Raw genomic sequence first — 15,390 nt, forward strand, 5'->3', positions numbered from 1 at the left:
TTTAAATTTAAAAAATGAAGCATAAAACATACAAGTGTTCTTAAAGCCTCTCTGATGAATTCACACTGTGAATAACAGTAAGAGTGTTGGCTCTTGACCAACAATTGTCAGTGAGAAAATTACAAGACTCTTAAAGATTCCTCAGAAGTCTCTTTAAAAGAGTGGATCTTGGACATGTACAGTGGGAAAGCTGAAGGGAGACAAGGACCTCTGGTAAAGAACAAGAAGGGTGCTTCTTACAGGGCAAGCTCCGATGTTCCAAATTATCCCCTCCCTCACATCAGTGTTTTAAAAAAGCATTTTGTTTGTTGGTCTGAGAGTCTCAGTACTTTTAGCAAGTACTTTTATTGCCTTCTGGGATAGCAAGACATAAGAATGTTCTAGAAACAGACCCTTTTCATGGTAAGAAACAATATTTTCCAGGAGTGGGCTGGACTAGAAGCAGACAGGAATGGGTAAGGAAAAGCTCTGGGTGAGGATCACCAGGACTGTAGAAAACATGAGACCTGTGATTTTAAGGATCTCGGGTTGCTGAAGGAAATTGCCAAAGGAATATTTTTCTGAGACACTTATTTAAGATTTCCAGCAACAGGTTTTTGTCATTAACAATATGTTTTCTCATAGCCCCAGATCATCTGAGCAGCTACTCCCTAGTGAGGAACTCGGCTGAGGCACCTTTGGAGTCACCTGAAATCACAGATGAATTCCCATATTTATCAGCTAGACAAGCAAAATTAGCTGCCAGCTCAGGAAGATGCTTGGACTGAGAATCCATTGTAAACTTTTGTATCTCAGGTTCTGTAAGTGTTGATTGTTTTCTTCTTGTGTACTTTTATAGTGCTAAAACAGAGTTTAAATGCAGATAATGGTAATTCAATCACAGACAAGCACCTGTCTAGCATATATGTATGTTAGTTTATCACTGGCTATCTACTGTCTGTCAGATAACTTGACAAAGTGAGAAAATCTATTACCAATGAAGCAGTAGGGTTTGAAAAAGCATTAACATGGGACCCTAGAAACAGTAACTGTAAAAAAAAGCCATGTGCATATAAGAAAGCTTTGGGGGTTTTTTTGTAAGAAATTTATTTGAGGAAGTGATTAATATAAGGACACAATAATTGCAAATGTAAAATAATTTCCTCACCCATTTTGTGAATATTTTGTTCCTCTCTACGCCTACAAAAAAAGGACCCTAAGCCTCTGGAGAGAGAAACAGAAATGCTAACAACATTATCAGGCATGTAATCGGAGGGGATCTTTCTTCTCTCTTGCCACAGATAATAAATTATAGAAGTTTTTGGGAACCTAATTATGTCACAGAGCAAACACTAACATGACAATATTAATGTTTTCTTCAAGCTAACATGATTTTGTGAAACCATTATTTTATTTTAAAAGTACTGCAGAACTCAACTCTGGTCTATTTTTAAAATGATAACTTAAAAAGAAAAATTGTAATTAAATACTATTCTGGTTGCTTTTCCACAAAAAGACAGAAGACCAAATGTCAATTTGAAATTAAACTCATATAGAAGCTGAGCAAACAATAAGGGGATGTATCACTAAGCAAATTATAGCAGTGCAGGTATATAACAGATCTCCTGAATATCTTTTTTTATTGTTGTTAAACCACTAGGCAAATGCAACTCCATCATACTGTGTTTCATGACAATACTTTTGAAGAACTTGAGGAAATAAAAGCATGTAGATTTATGCTTACTGTGTATTCATGAAGATTTAATGGCTGCTGAATACAGAGTTGAAGCAGCTGCAGGAAAGGCCTCAGTGCTGTGATGCTCAGTGATGCAAACCCTCAACTTCAGTAGCCCAGGCCAGGAGTCAGTGATGCTCTGCCAGCCCTGCTAAGGATGAGTTTCCTTCCTGCTTCTTGCTCTCATGGCATCCACAACACCCATCTGACCAAGCAAGGAGATGCTTAAACCAGTCCAAAAGGAAAACTAAGAGAAGGCTGCTGCTGGAAATTGTGAGGCTGACTTTCAAATGTGGGAGTTATCCTGAGAACTGTCTCGAATGAGTATGTGCAAATAGGCTCAGGACCGCCACAACAAGAGATGGAATTTTCCTGTCTCCCAGTCCCAGGTGACTCTGCCAGGTGGGACTGAAGGCCAGAAATTGCCTCCAAGGCTTTCATGGTTCTAAGCATATCAGAGAAGACCCCTCTGGTTTTTGGTCCTCTGCAGAATAGATTCCACCCTGAACTTTTTTACCTGTGGAGGGAGGAGTGGGGCTTCTTTTTCACTGTAGAAGCATATCTAATCTATACCAGTAGCAAATTAGATATTCCAAATGTAGGTCTCAATCCTTTCCAAGGCCAGGATAAATAAGAATTTGTATCACCTGGTTTCTAAGAAGGTGCATTTGTAGCAAACCTAACACAAAATAAAGGTATCCATTGCCTCTGAGTCCCACTCTTCCTCTGAGTGAACAGGAGGCTGCCAGTGCTGCTGAGATGTCATTTGAGTATGCCAAGTGAGCCAGGCTCTTCAGGAACCTCTGGTGGGGGCACCTGTCAAATATGTAGGTGGGCTTTTAGTTAAGTGCACCCAAGATGGTGACATTTGTCAGGGCATGCAATAGTAAAGCTCTAGGTAAATGAGCTTGCTATGGAAAACTAGGAGATCACCATTAGGTGCCTTAAGAAGGGTGAGCTGGGCTTTCTTGGATCATGCTGTTGGAGCAAGGTGTGCTAGCTCTAAGTCATGCTTGGTGTGAAAATAGTGATTTTAGATCTCACCCTAGAAATTTTGCTGTATCAAGGAAAAGACCTGTACTGGAGAGAACCTGAAATTGCTGAGTCCTGAATCATATTCTAAACTGGAACAAAAACCCTTTGCAACTTACTAAACTTTATTTTTTAATGTTAGGAGATAAAACATAAGCAAAAATATGTAGGAACATAAACCTCTGTGTGGAAATCAGGAGAAATAAGGGAAAAGACTTAAAGTTAATGTTGAAACTTATTCTTGTGCAATTAAGGATTTTAATTTTCTTTGTCTTACTGTCTTTTAAAAATTATATTTTGTGGACAGTTAAAAACCTTAAAATGGAGGTACAACTCTCTGGACAGTATAATTAAGGGTTTTCATGATATTTGCAATTCTCTTTGTTTCATTCCAGAGAAATAGAGAGCTCCCTCTCCCAGGGCTCCAGAGAACAGCAGTACCATTCCTTTCAAAGAGCTCCCTGTAGCCTTCCTCCTCATTTTTTCCATATTCTCTTAGCCAGAGGTACCTTTTTTTCCTGCATTCCTGTTGTTTTTATAACAGATATATTCAGATACATTTTTCATTTTCTCTTGCATACTACTTCTGTTTGAGACCCTAAGGGCTTCCAAGTAAAATGCAAAAATAGCATAAGAAAGAAAGAAGCTTCCAGACAGACTTTCTTCAATCTGAGTATAAACAGCAAGACTTTTAGCTCATCAGACTACCTTTTCAAAGTTTTCTCTTTTTTTGGAAATGTTTGTGAGACAGAATTTGGATTTTTAAAATCTGTTTTTCATTCCTGTCTTTGAAAAAAATCCTGCCCATCAGTGGATTCAAGTGTAAACAGTGGACTCTCTTTGAAGGGATAGAAAACAACAAGACTTTTCAAATTTTTATGTAATTAACCCTTGTTCACTGCTTGCTGGTAGATCAGGGACCTGGACTCACAGCCCAACTTTTCTCTTGGTCTCAGCACCTCCCACTCTTTGCAGGCACTGCTGTGACTGCCTCCATTCCTCCTCAGCCTCTCTGCAGCTTCCCTGATCTCAGCACCAGGGCTCCCCTACCACACCTCTCTAACAGATACTGCATTGTTCAGTCTAATCCCTATTTACTATTTTGTCTGGCATCTTTTTTATAAATCCTCCTAACTTCAGGCTTTGTCTCCCTGGGTCTCCTATCCTTATCTGTGCTAAACACCTTCCCAGCACACCTTCCCAGCTTACAGAGACCTTTCAGGCTTGAATTAATCCTTTCCTCTGTCTGGGTTGCACTTGCACACTTTCCTCACACTGTACCTTGGGATACTTTTCTTTCCTGCCTTCATTTGGTGCAGAGAGATGCATTGTTTAGAGAGGAAGGAAGCCTGTATGGAAGTCTTTAAAGCATGGATCAGAGCATTTAATGAAGGTAAATCATGAGAGACAGAAGGAGCAGGAATCACCAGTCAAACAAACTGGAAAAGCTAAAGAAAGTATTTTATAAAGTCATACATTGCTAATCTTTCTCCTTGAGCCCTTACTTTTACATAGAACAGAGCCCAATCTCAAAAATAAACCTCAAAAATAAAGAGAATTGGAGAATCTGTGAAGAAAAATCCCTTTTTTATGAACTTATACAGAGCCAAGGGTCAGAGAAAATGAAACAGAAGGAACTGTGAGGGCAGCACAGGCACCATGGTGACAAATGAGGTGGCACTTGCTGGATGCCAAGACGATTCCCCTTGTCACAGTGTTTGCCAGAGATCAGGAGGCAGATGTGCCTCACACAGATGTTTCCCAGAGACAGAGAAGGAGGCCTTTATAAAACATTGGAAGCACCAGAACAAAGCAGTCTGGGGGGAATACAGTCAAAGAGAATGTGCCTCTGTGCTGAATTTCCCTGTGCTCCAGCTCTGATGGATGCTGTGGTCCCCACATTCCTCTCCGTGCCTCGCCAGCACAGAGATGGTGTGCAGGGGTTTCTGCTCCAAATTAAACATGGGGAAAGCAGGTCACTTTTCATTCTCACAGTTACTACTACTACTACTACTAAAACAATAATCAGGTCCATCCCAGTCTGAGCATCATCAGATCATTTTTAAACCAGGGAAGTCTCCTGCATATGAAAGATAATAAAAACTCTCATTAATGATGTGGGATAACTTCCCTGACTATCTGCTGCCAACAAAAATGCAAATGTGATCACTGCCTTGAATTCGAACCCAGAAAACTGCTAAAATGCCAGAAAGAAGTGGACTTTTGCCTAATGACTAAAAGTTTTAGTCCTGCCTCCAAGTAATGAGTTTGGCAGTGTTAGTGTAATGTGTTTCATACCCTTTGAAAAATAAACATTTCTGTTTAGATAAAATCTAAATGAGCTTGGAATTAAAATAATTCTTCATTGGCTTCAAATTAGATGGATTGGCCATGTCTGAGCATTACTGCTCCTAAATTTAATATGACATATTGGCCTGGCATTTCCATTTTTAATGTGGGAAGCTGTGTTTATAAATAAGACCTTTCATCTCAGGAACAGCAGTTTAAATTTTTTGAAAACTAGCAGAGATCTATTTAAATGGTGTCTTGCACACTGCTCAGGCTGGGTACCCTGAGAACATGTAAATTTGTCTTATTTATGATAAATGGACCCATGAATAACTTTTAAAAACTTCCATTTTTTTGCCTCCTGCAGCTCTTCCTGCCACAAAGCATTCAACTATTAAAGTATTTCTTGGATGCTTTGATAGCACTGAGGAAGGTGAACATTTGATTGACATTTTTAAAAATATTTCTGGCCTGACATTTTCATGTCGTGTCCTGTAAAGGAGGTATATGCGTCATATACAACATGCAGGAATTCTTTCCTCCCCACATACAAAACCAAAAGTGATCCTGAACAGTGCAGGAAATGTAGCCTGGAGATATTTCTGGCCCCATCTCTTCCAATTTTCTGATCGTATCTATAAAATTGCTGCAACTTTGGCCACTGCGAGCTGAAGCAGAGCAGTGGGTGGGTTCTGTCTGCATTCCTTGAGGGGTGGCTTTGAAGCATGTGATAGCCTCAAGCCCAGCACAAATGTAGCATATAGGGATAGGGCCATTTTCATTCCAAAATTCATCCTACACTTTACACACTAGTGTGGAAGTTAGAGCACTAACTGGGGAAACAAAGTACCTTGATCTCCAACCTTCCCCAGGACAAGACAATCTCCTGAAGGATGCTCCTCTGCCCCATCAAGAAACAGGCCAAGCTGAGGTGAGGACAAAAGCCATCATTATTTGATCAAACTGTAGTTGGATCTGATGGAAAGAGACAATCCCAGGCACATATGCTCCTGAGCAAGGGGACTTGTTGCTAGGATTGAGCTGCCCAGGGTGTGATCCAGGAGCAGCAGGGTGTCCAGAGCCTCTCTGCTTCAGACTGGAAGGCATGGAAGACTGTTCATAAAGCAAAAGTGAGCTCAAACATTTAGTGAGACTCGCAGTGACACTGACCCCAGTAACCAATAGTCAGCAGCAACATCAGAAGCAAACAAATCACTTGTTCTGCAGTTCTCAAATAACACCTGTGCATGAAACATGTGCAGCTCTGGTTCACCAACAACTCAACACTACACTCCAAGGACACCATTGAAATGTACATTCTTTGGGGGAGTAGAATAGAAAGTAATCTTAGGGATAAACCAGAATGATCTGTTTTTGATAAGCCCTTTCCTAGCATTTGGTCAGCAGATGCAAGCAATTGTATCCAAATCACAACAAAGACACCTCTGTACATGAAACTCTTTCAGCACTTGTTGATGAGAGTTTTGCTTTTTGGGGACCCCTCCTTCTAAGATGAAGCATTATTCTGGAAATGCAGCTGAGTGGGAGCACAAGGGATGGAAGAGCTGGGCTATAAACCAGAAGATGACTGCTCAGAGGATATAAAATTATCCTGTGTACTAGAGCCCATGGCAAGTATGCCATCTGTTGGGATATGTTGAAGGGCTGCTTTAGATCTAGAGCAAATACTTTCAAAATCTGAGAATTAGCAGGTAACTTTGTGATTGGGAAAAGCTGGATGGCAGCTTTGAATTATAGTGCCTTCCAAGGCTGGAGAAACCCTGTTGCAAAGAGGCTGTGTTCAGGGTTACTCTTGTTTTGGTGAGGAGGGGAGCTCCCATTTTTCTTCTGTGTTTCTGTAAGTTCCTTGCATGTAAAGCACTGAAACTGTGGCTCCACTGCAAAGTAGCTGCAAAGTTCCTGAGGGTTTCAGACAGCCCCTCTCAGCAGCCTTCATAAGAGGACCTGAAAAAGCTCAGCTAAAGTCAAACTGCCATGAAACATCCAATAAAGACTTTTTTTTCTGCAATGTGCTGGCAGTAGTAATGACATACCAGTCCAAGGGACCCTCTATCAAGTTAGAGCTGTACTGAGGAACAAAATTGCTGCTGTCAGTTATTTGCAGTTAAAGCACAAGCACTGCAGGGGGAAACACCAAATGCTTTTACAGTGCCCTAATGACTGTGAGGCAAGAGCATTATTTATGTTTGGTGAACACCCAGCGTGAATCCAGGAAGGCAAAGCACTGTGGCTGTCACCAGCCACCACCTGCTCTGCCCTGCTGACCTGCCTGCCCTGGGGGAGCCCAAAGCAAAGCTCAGGGGAGAAGAGTCTCCAAGCCTGTGAGCAGCACCACGCTGCCCTGCTGGGCTCTGTGCTGTGCTGGTGCCTCTGCACTCTCAGCTACCATCCCCCCTTGTCTCCTTCCCTGGTGGCACCATGAAGATGGATATATAAAACTAGATCAAATATTTTTTTATTGGTTTTAATTTCCACAAACAGAAGCTTGATAAATTAGATTGTTAGATTTTGTTTGTAGTAGCTAAACAACCTCATAAATGGCTGGAGAGCTAATGAAATGTACTCCAGTCACTGAACTGGATTGGTATGTGATTTAATGTTCCCACACATTCAAAAACTCTATAATTATCAGGATTTCTCAAAAACTGTTTGAAATACTTCTGATACATCCAGAAATGTTTATTCTTCTATTCATCACAATTATCTTTTCTTTCTCATAGGGTTAGGAGTCCTCTTGACCTTCTAAGTTTTAATCCTTTTTTGTCTATAGATCATATTAATTTGAATGTAATAATTTAGATAGAACTCCTTTAATGTCTGCTGTCAATTCATTTATGAGTTGCATTCAGAGTGCAGAAAGCAAGTAGACAGCAAATTATTTTTAATTTCTTCAGTATACTAAAATGTGGAAGAATTATTAGAATTCACCACACTTGGGCCGGGGATAAGAGTTCCTTCAGGCTTGAAATTTAAGTTTGGCTTCCTAATAAGTTATATTCATAATGGAGAGTTTAATTATACTCAATGAGATATTCAGAAGACTTTCAGTTTTATGCAGCTGTTAAAACTGTATTTACAGTTAATTAATAGTACAATAATCAACCAGTCTTTATGTCTGAGTCAGATTTCTCTTATATAAATGTAGTCCTGCAAAATCCATATCTTAGCTCTGTGTAGTTACTTGGACTGTCTTCACGTCTGCTAGGAGAGAAAGTGACCAAACTGTGCTCAGGTGGACCCTGAAGCTGGTTACTGCCTTAGGGATGTCCATCTCCCTGGCTAAGCAGGGAACAGAGCTGGTTTAGCCCAGGTGCCTCACTTTTAGGTAGCTGAAGTTAGGTAAGAAGGACTTAAATCTCCATCTCTTGGGATTATTGCAGTGCCTTTTTTTTTTTTTTTCCCAGGGAACAGAATAGTCCCTTTTTTTTTTTTTTTAATTTTTAGTAATGTTGAGTCTTTAGAATTATAAACCAAAATGAAAGCTTCAGAATAGACAATTAATCCCATAATAAAAACTTAATCAATTAGACTTTGAAGTAAAGAATGCAATTCTGATTTATGCTCATCTCATCTTGTCTTCCCTGTGGAAGACTGCTTCAAGATCATACTTTTTCAGATCATACACCTATAAATATAGAAAAATACATACTAGTAGGGTTATAATTCATGTTAGTAATATGTACTATTTAAACTGTTCATGAAGAAAGGATATGCTAAAGTAATGCTATAACTTTTTTCAAGGTTTGTGTCATGCAGTTAAAGTGTATTTGAAGAGATTTATAAATTACACATGTTCCCAGTATGTCTATGTATGTAATTGGTTTGGATTCATATTTATCATTGTTAGAAGTCATATCTCAGTAATGCTGCAATCTAAAGTATTCAACATCAGATAATGATATCTTAAAAGGATCTATCACTTCTTGAAACTGGGTCCCTTGAGACTACAATATAGTGATACACCAGAAAAAGTATCAGAACTGAAAAATTTCCCCTAGTTTTTTTATGGTTATATCAGGTTATATACAAAAAGCGAATTTAAGCATAGTGCTTTCATAAGTATTTCAAATGGTTGTTTTGAATACATGTTCCAGAGAGGTATTTTGAATGTAGGATCCCATGAGACCTGTAGCAGCAAGACCATTAACTATCTGTGTATAATATATGAAAAGATTAAAGGGTGAGATGAAAAGAATAAAAAAAGAATCAGCCATGTCTGCTGCTTGCGCAGTCTGCCAAATATTACAAATTGAAACCTAAGATTGATCTGAAATAAAATATTTGAAGAGCATCAAGGATTACAGAGTCATGTGAGCAGTGGTGAGGACATCTGGAACACAGATATCTTTTTCATCTGTCCTCCCAAAAGTCAAATGGAAGAGCTTTGAAAGGGACAGTCAAATCTGGCAAATCACCAAATGGCCACAGGACTGGTGCCACAACCAGGGATTTGGCTGCTTGGATAACGGGACTCTGAGAAGCCTGAAGAGTGATAGGGCCCATCTATCAGAGAAGGGGAAAATCTTTGGTCACAGGCTTGCTGGTCTGGGGAAGAGGCTTAAACTACAGTAGCTGGGGAGAAGAAGCCTCAGTCCATCCCAATCACACTAGTTTGACACCAGGGCCAGCAAGAAACGCCCAGAGCCTGGAGGGGATTGACAGGTCATCAGGAGAGCACCTGAAGAGCAGCATTGAGGAATTGCCACTGCACCCAGTTAGCCACCTTCATTAACTTTGGAAAAGACCCCCAGATCATTGTGTTCCAACCTTTGATCAAACACCACCTGATCAACCATAGCACCAAGTGCTACATCCAGTCATCTCTTGAACACTTCCAGGGGTGGTGGCTCCACCATTACCTTGAGCAGCCCATTCCAATGTTTAACCACCCTTTCAGGGAAGAAATTTTTCCTGATGTTTGTCTGAACATCCTCTGCTGCAGCTTGCAGCCATTTCCTCTTATTCTGCCTGGGACAACAATCCCTGCCTGGCTACAATGTCCTTTCAGGGAGATTTAGAGAGCATCCCTTTTTCCAGGTTTAACCCCCCCAGCTCCCTCAGCCCCTTCTCTCATGACTCACTCTCCAGACCCTTCACCAGCCTTGCTGCCCTGATGAGAGTCCATTTTAAATGTCTCTATTCAAATGCACAAAACACAGGGGTTAACAAGATGAGCCAGATCTGTGCACAGCTCTGCAAGGCTGTGATCCCACTGGCACCACGGAGATGTGGTGGGATGGTCCTGGGATGGGAGTGTTCCAGTGGAAGGATGCAGGAATTTCAGGAAGCAGAGGCAGGGAGACCAGGAGGAGGTGTCTCCATCTGTGTAAATGAGGAGCTCTGCCTGCAGGTGGATGAGGAGCTGACTGAGAGCTCAGGGCAGGAATAAAGGGAGGGCAGGGACAGGTAACACGGTAATGGACAGGCTGCCCTACCAGGAGTTCTGAACAGATGAAGCCCTCAATAGACAGGGAGGAGCAGCCTCCCATTCACAAGTCCTGGTCCCCAAGGGGCACTTCAAGAAGCCCAATATCTGCTGGAAGCACAACACAGCAGGGCACAGGCAATCCAGGAGGTTTCCTACTCCAAATGACAGAGGAGCCATTGAGGAGAGGTGCTGTGCTCTGCTGGACCTTGTGGTCACAGATGAGGGGCTGGTGAGGAATGTGAGGCTCAGGGGAAGCCTGGGCTGCAGTGACCAGGGGATGGTGGAGTTGGAGATCCTTAGGGCTGCGAGGAGGGTGCACAGCCAGCTCAGTGCCCTGGACTTCAGGAGGGCAAACTTTGGCCTCTTCAGGGATCTGCTTGGTAAATTATCAACCCTGAAGGGAAGAGGAACACTAGTAAGCTGGCTAATGTTCAAAGATCACCTTTGATCTTTGATTTTCCAAGCTCAGTAGCAATGCTTTCCAACAAAGAGAAAGACAGGCAAAAATGCCAGGAAGTCTTTGTGGATGAACTGCTGGACAAACTCAAACACAGAAATGAAGCCTACAGAGGATGGAAGCAAGGTCAGGTAGCATGAGAGGAATATAGAGAAATTCTCCAAGCAGGCAGGGATCAGGTTAGGAAAGCTAAAGCCCTGATAGAATTAAATTTGGCCAGGGATGTCAAGGACAACGAGAAAAGCTTCTATAGGTACACCAGTGATGAAGCCTAAGGAATGTGGGCCCTCTTGAGAAGGAAACACTCTTGGGAAAACTGACAAACTAAATCACTTTTTTGCCTCATTCCTCACCAGTAAGTTCTCCAGTCACACCACTTGAGTCACAGAAAGCAAAGACAGGGATTGGGAGAATGAAAAACTGCCCACCATAGGAGATCAGATTTGAGACCATCACAGGAAGCTGAAGGAGCACGAGTCCATGGGACCTGATGAGATGCACAGACAGGGTCCTGAGGAAGCTGGTGGATAAAGTTGTTGGGCACTGTAAACCGCATTTGAGAAGTCATGGCAGTTCAGTGAAACTCCCACTGACTGGAAAAGGGGAAACATAACCCCCATTTTTAAAAAGGGGAAAAGGAAAGATCTGGGTAACTACAGGCTGATCAGTCTCACCTCTGTGCCTGGACAGATCATGGAGCTTATCTGGCTGGAAATTATGCTCAGGCACATCAGAATTATGAAGATGACAACTAACATGGCCTCACTATGGCATATTTAGGATATGTACCTAATTTCTGAGTAATAAAAAATGTTAGGCAGTATTTTTATTTCAAATAGCCACCTACTATTGCAGCCGCAGATGTATCATTCAGTTTCTAAATTCTGTTCTGTAGCAGAATCATTTTGCCTTATCTTTAAATAAAACTCTATTCAGAGGATATAGCCTGGAAAGACTATGCCTTATCTGTGAAATTGTTGCTATAATATAATAAATTAAGGTCTTAATGTGTAGGCTTTTTAGCTAGTTTTGACTGAGAAAAAATATTTAGAATTCAGATTGTGGTTTTTGTATCTGTAGCATCAACTGTGAAATGAAAATCAGGGTTATTATTATTTTTTAAAATAATAATTCAGAGATTCTTTTTTATGAATGAAAGAAATTGCAGTCCTAAAAAGTCAAAGCATGTAATCAGAACTTGTAAAATATTCCATTCTGTTTTATGACATCTCAACTCCAATCAAATAAACAGAGCCAGAAAGAACTGGAGACTTGATTGACTGTTTAAAGGAAAAGCTGTCAGTTTGATTACAGGAAAGTGAACAGACACATTGCTAAATGTAAACTGCATTTAATTTTATTATGCAAGCAGCTTTAATAACGTCACAAATAAGTTATGCAAACTGAAACACTGAGTGCTACTGCATACACATTTCTGATAATGAGTGGGGGCTGTGGATCATAGCTATTTTCAGTTTAAGTTTTCTAAATTTATTAGGGAGCAAAAGGTAATTAAAAATGAGTGAGCATCAGAGGAAAAAATACCTCCCATCATGTTGTTTCAAACCAAAGTGGTAGAGCTTTCAAATAGGTTTGTAAGAGTATATAGTTGCAGTGCTATGAAAAAATGCCCTTATGGTGCTTCTATTCAAAAAATTGCAGCATTTTTCCCTTTTTCCTCTGGTTTCATTCCCCATGTGTAAATAGTTTTGAAATTCAAAATGACTCATTGAGTGTGATGGATGTTTGACACTAAGCTTGTGCAGGTTTTTTGGTCTACCCACAGAAGGAAGCAAGGCATGAACCATTTAATAGAATCATGGAATCATTTAGGATCAAAAAGAACTCAAAGACAATCAAGTAGGACTGTTAATACAGCACTGCCAAGTGCACCACTAAGCCCTGACCCTAAACACCATCTACATGTCTTTTAAATGCCTCCAGGGATGGTGATTCTACCACTTCCCTGGGCAGCCTGTGCCAGTGCTTGACAATTCCTTTGGTGAAGAAATTTTTCTTGATATCCAATCTTTGTCTCCCCCGGGGCAACTTGAGGCCATTTACTATCATCCTCTGTGGTTTGGAGATTTTTTTTTTCCTTACCTTGCTGCCCAGGGGAGATAGTTCAAGACAGATGCTGCTGAGGGCTTCTGAAAATGCTGGGATATCCAGATGTTGTCCAAAAGTGGACTTTGCAGCAGAGGCAATAGTTCTATCAGGCTTATGTTGAGGGGAGATCAGACTTGAGCTGTGCTCTCCCCCAGCCTATGGGACCCTGGATTGCCAAGCTGGAGATCCCATCCTTGCCTGCTTATTTCTGCCTCCTGACCCACCCAGCAACACAGGGGGACAGACCTGGTGTTGCTGTTGAGGCAGAACGGGAATTAATAGACTTGACTCAGAAGGCTGCTGAGAGTAAAACTCCAATTTATTAAAAATACACCATTCTTTTATACAGAGCTTTGCAAGGATCAAATCCATTGGTTCTGAAGTGAAAACAGCCCACCACCATTGGTGCAAAGTGCTTGACGCACAGTGATAGAACTTAACTATAAACAATGTGAAAAACAAGAGAGATAAAGAATTATTTACATTCTTTCCCAGCTCTTTCCCAGGCTTTTGCCTGGATAGAAACTCTCATTTTCTTTGACTGAATCTGAGACCCACAACCTGGAACTGCTCTGGTAATGTACAGCTGAGGGAAATGTGCAATCACAGCATCTGATGCACGTCAGACAGAACCCAGGAGGGAGACAGAGATGGGGAGACAGGCAGGGGTGGCTGCTCCATGATTCCCAGCAGGAGAGCAGCACAGCTCCCAATCTGAGCACTTGTTTTCAATGCAAAGACAGGAAAAAAATGTTGTGGCTTTGTAGGTTTCACCCAGGGAGCGTGCAGTAAAACACAACTGTCCTGAAGCAGTAGATGGCACATTCTCACAGCAACAATATGTCCAACAAAAAGCAATTCTGTACCAGGCTTTGTTGTGCTGGCTTTAAAAAAGAAAAAAGAAAATTTAGTCGCTGGAGAGGAAGCTGGCAAAGCCCAGTGATCAGCGATCAAAATCTGATTACATTCAGTGTGGAAAAACAGAGAATAAGGGTTAGTTTTGTCAAGCTGAGGGAAATTATGAGAAGTGATTCTTTTCTGACTGGCAATTTTTTTTTTCTGGCTCCTCAGAGCACTCTTTAGAATCTTATATGAGATGATTAAAAAGCCATGGAAGTACAGCTGAAAAGACGTAATGTTTTTCTAAAAGCTCCTTTTCGTTGTCTAGCAAAATGAAGGTGATAAGTTTAGTAACAAATATTTCAACAATAAATGGGAGGAATACACACCAATCAGTGCAAATTCAGGGCAAGCTTTTGGAGCACAGAAAAGTGGAACCGAGATCAGCAGGTAAGAACTTTGGAAAAGATACAATTGAGCATCAGTGTAAACAGTGTTATGGAATTAAAACAACCGTACTAGGAGAAAAAGAATTCTTAGTATACTAAATATACCTGCCATGAAGAAGAATACCAGAACTAGTAATGAAGGAAAATAGCAGTTTTCAATAACTAATAACAGTAAGTTTTTTGTTTGGAAGGAAACAGAATAGCTTACATCTTCATGAAGACACAAGATATGCTTATTATTCAAAAGGCACTGAAAAATATGTTTTTTCCAACTGCCTGCAAGTTTTAAACTAGCTGTCCTGAGTAAGTATCAGCTTAAAAGGGCCAGGCAAGGAGAAGTGTGACTGATGCATCTACCTTCAGTACTGTTAACTCAGAGTGCTTAACAAACTTCCACACAGTAGGTGTTCAGCCCTGACCAGCAGCTTGTTGTGGGCAGCTAAAGAACACAGCTATTCTGACTTCAACCCCAAATAGAAAAAAATAATTAATAATTATCAGTCCAATGAAAGTCACTCAACACAATTTGACCGCATAAGGCTTGGCAAAACAAACCTGATTTCATTCTTCAGTGTGTTCACTTCCTGTCTGATTGCTGTACTATATATATATATATATATATACACATAATAGATCTAATGGATTTATTTTAATTTTTTATCATCACACACACATCCTGGCTGAGGAATTGGAACATTATGATATCAATAACCTTACACTAAACTGTTTTAAGATCTCAAAGGGCAATCCATGAGGGCACCTCTTAAGAGATTCTCACCAAAATTAGTGCCAAGTGATACTCTTCATAATTTCTATTTATGTTGTAGAAATAAATATAAAATCATTCCTAACACAATTTGGCTTAAGCCTATATACAGGAATTTATCTAATTATGTCTGTAGCAACAAGGGCAGAGCATCAACAGAGAATGCTCACAACATATCACAAGGTGAGTCCAGACCACAGGTTGAGTCCAAATAATTTTGACAGAGCTGAAAGAAATTCTGTGTGTATTGGAACATGGGGTCCAGGTCATGAAAAGAAACTAAGA

General features: G+C 40.7%; 1 protein-coding gene across 15 annotated transcripts in view; it reads right to left on the bottom strand.

The window, feature by feature from the left end:
* LOC110483230 (uncharacterized) overlaps positions 1–15,390 on the bottom strand; it is a 305,445-nt gene that overhangs the window by 67,887 nt on the left and 222,168 nt on the right. The window contains exon 5 of one of the 15 annotated variants that reach the window (XM_085559751.1): positions 13,349–13,934. The exons of 13 other annotated variants lie outside the window; for them this stretch is intronic. The gene's annotated coding sequence lies outside the window, so the exon portion shown is untranslated. Of the gene's footprint in view, positions 1–13,348; positions 13,935–15,390 lie in introns of those variants that run through there. One more of the 15 variants, XM_085559746.1, reaches the window with a different exon arrangement.

Source organism: Lonchura striata, chromosome 1 (genome assembly GCF_050655825.1).
Source record: "Lonchura striata isolate lonStrDom1 chromosome 1, ASM5065582v1, whole genome shotgun sequence".
Classification (NCBI taxonomy): Eukaryota; Metazoa; Chordata; class Aves; order Passeriformes; family Estrildidae; genus Lonchura; species Lonchura striata.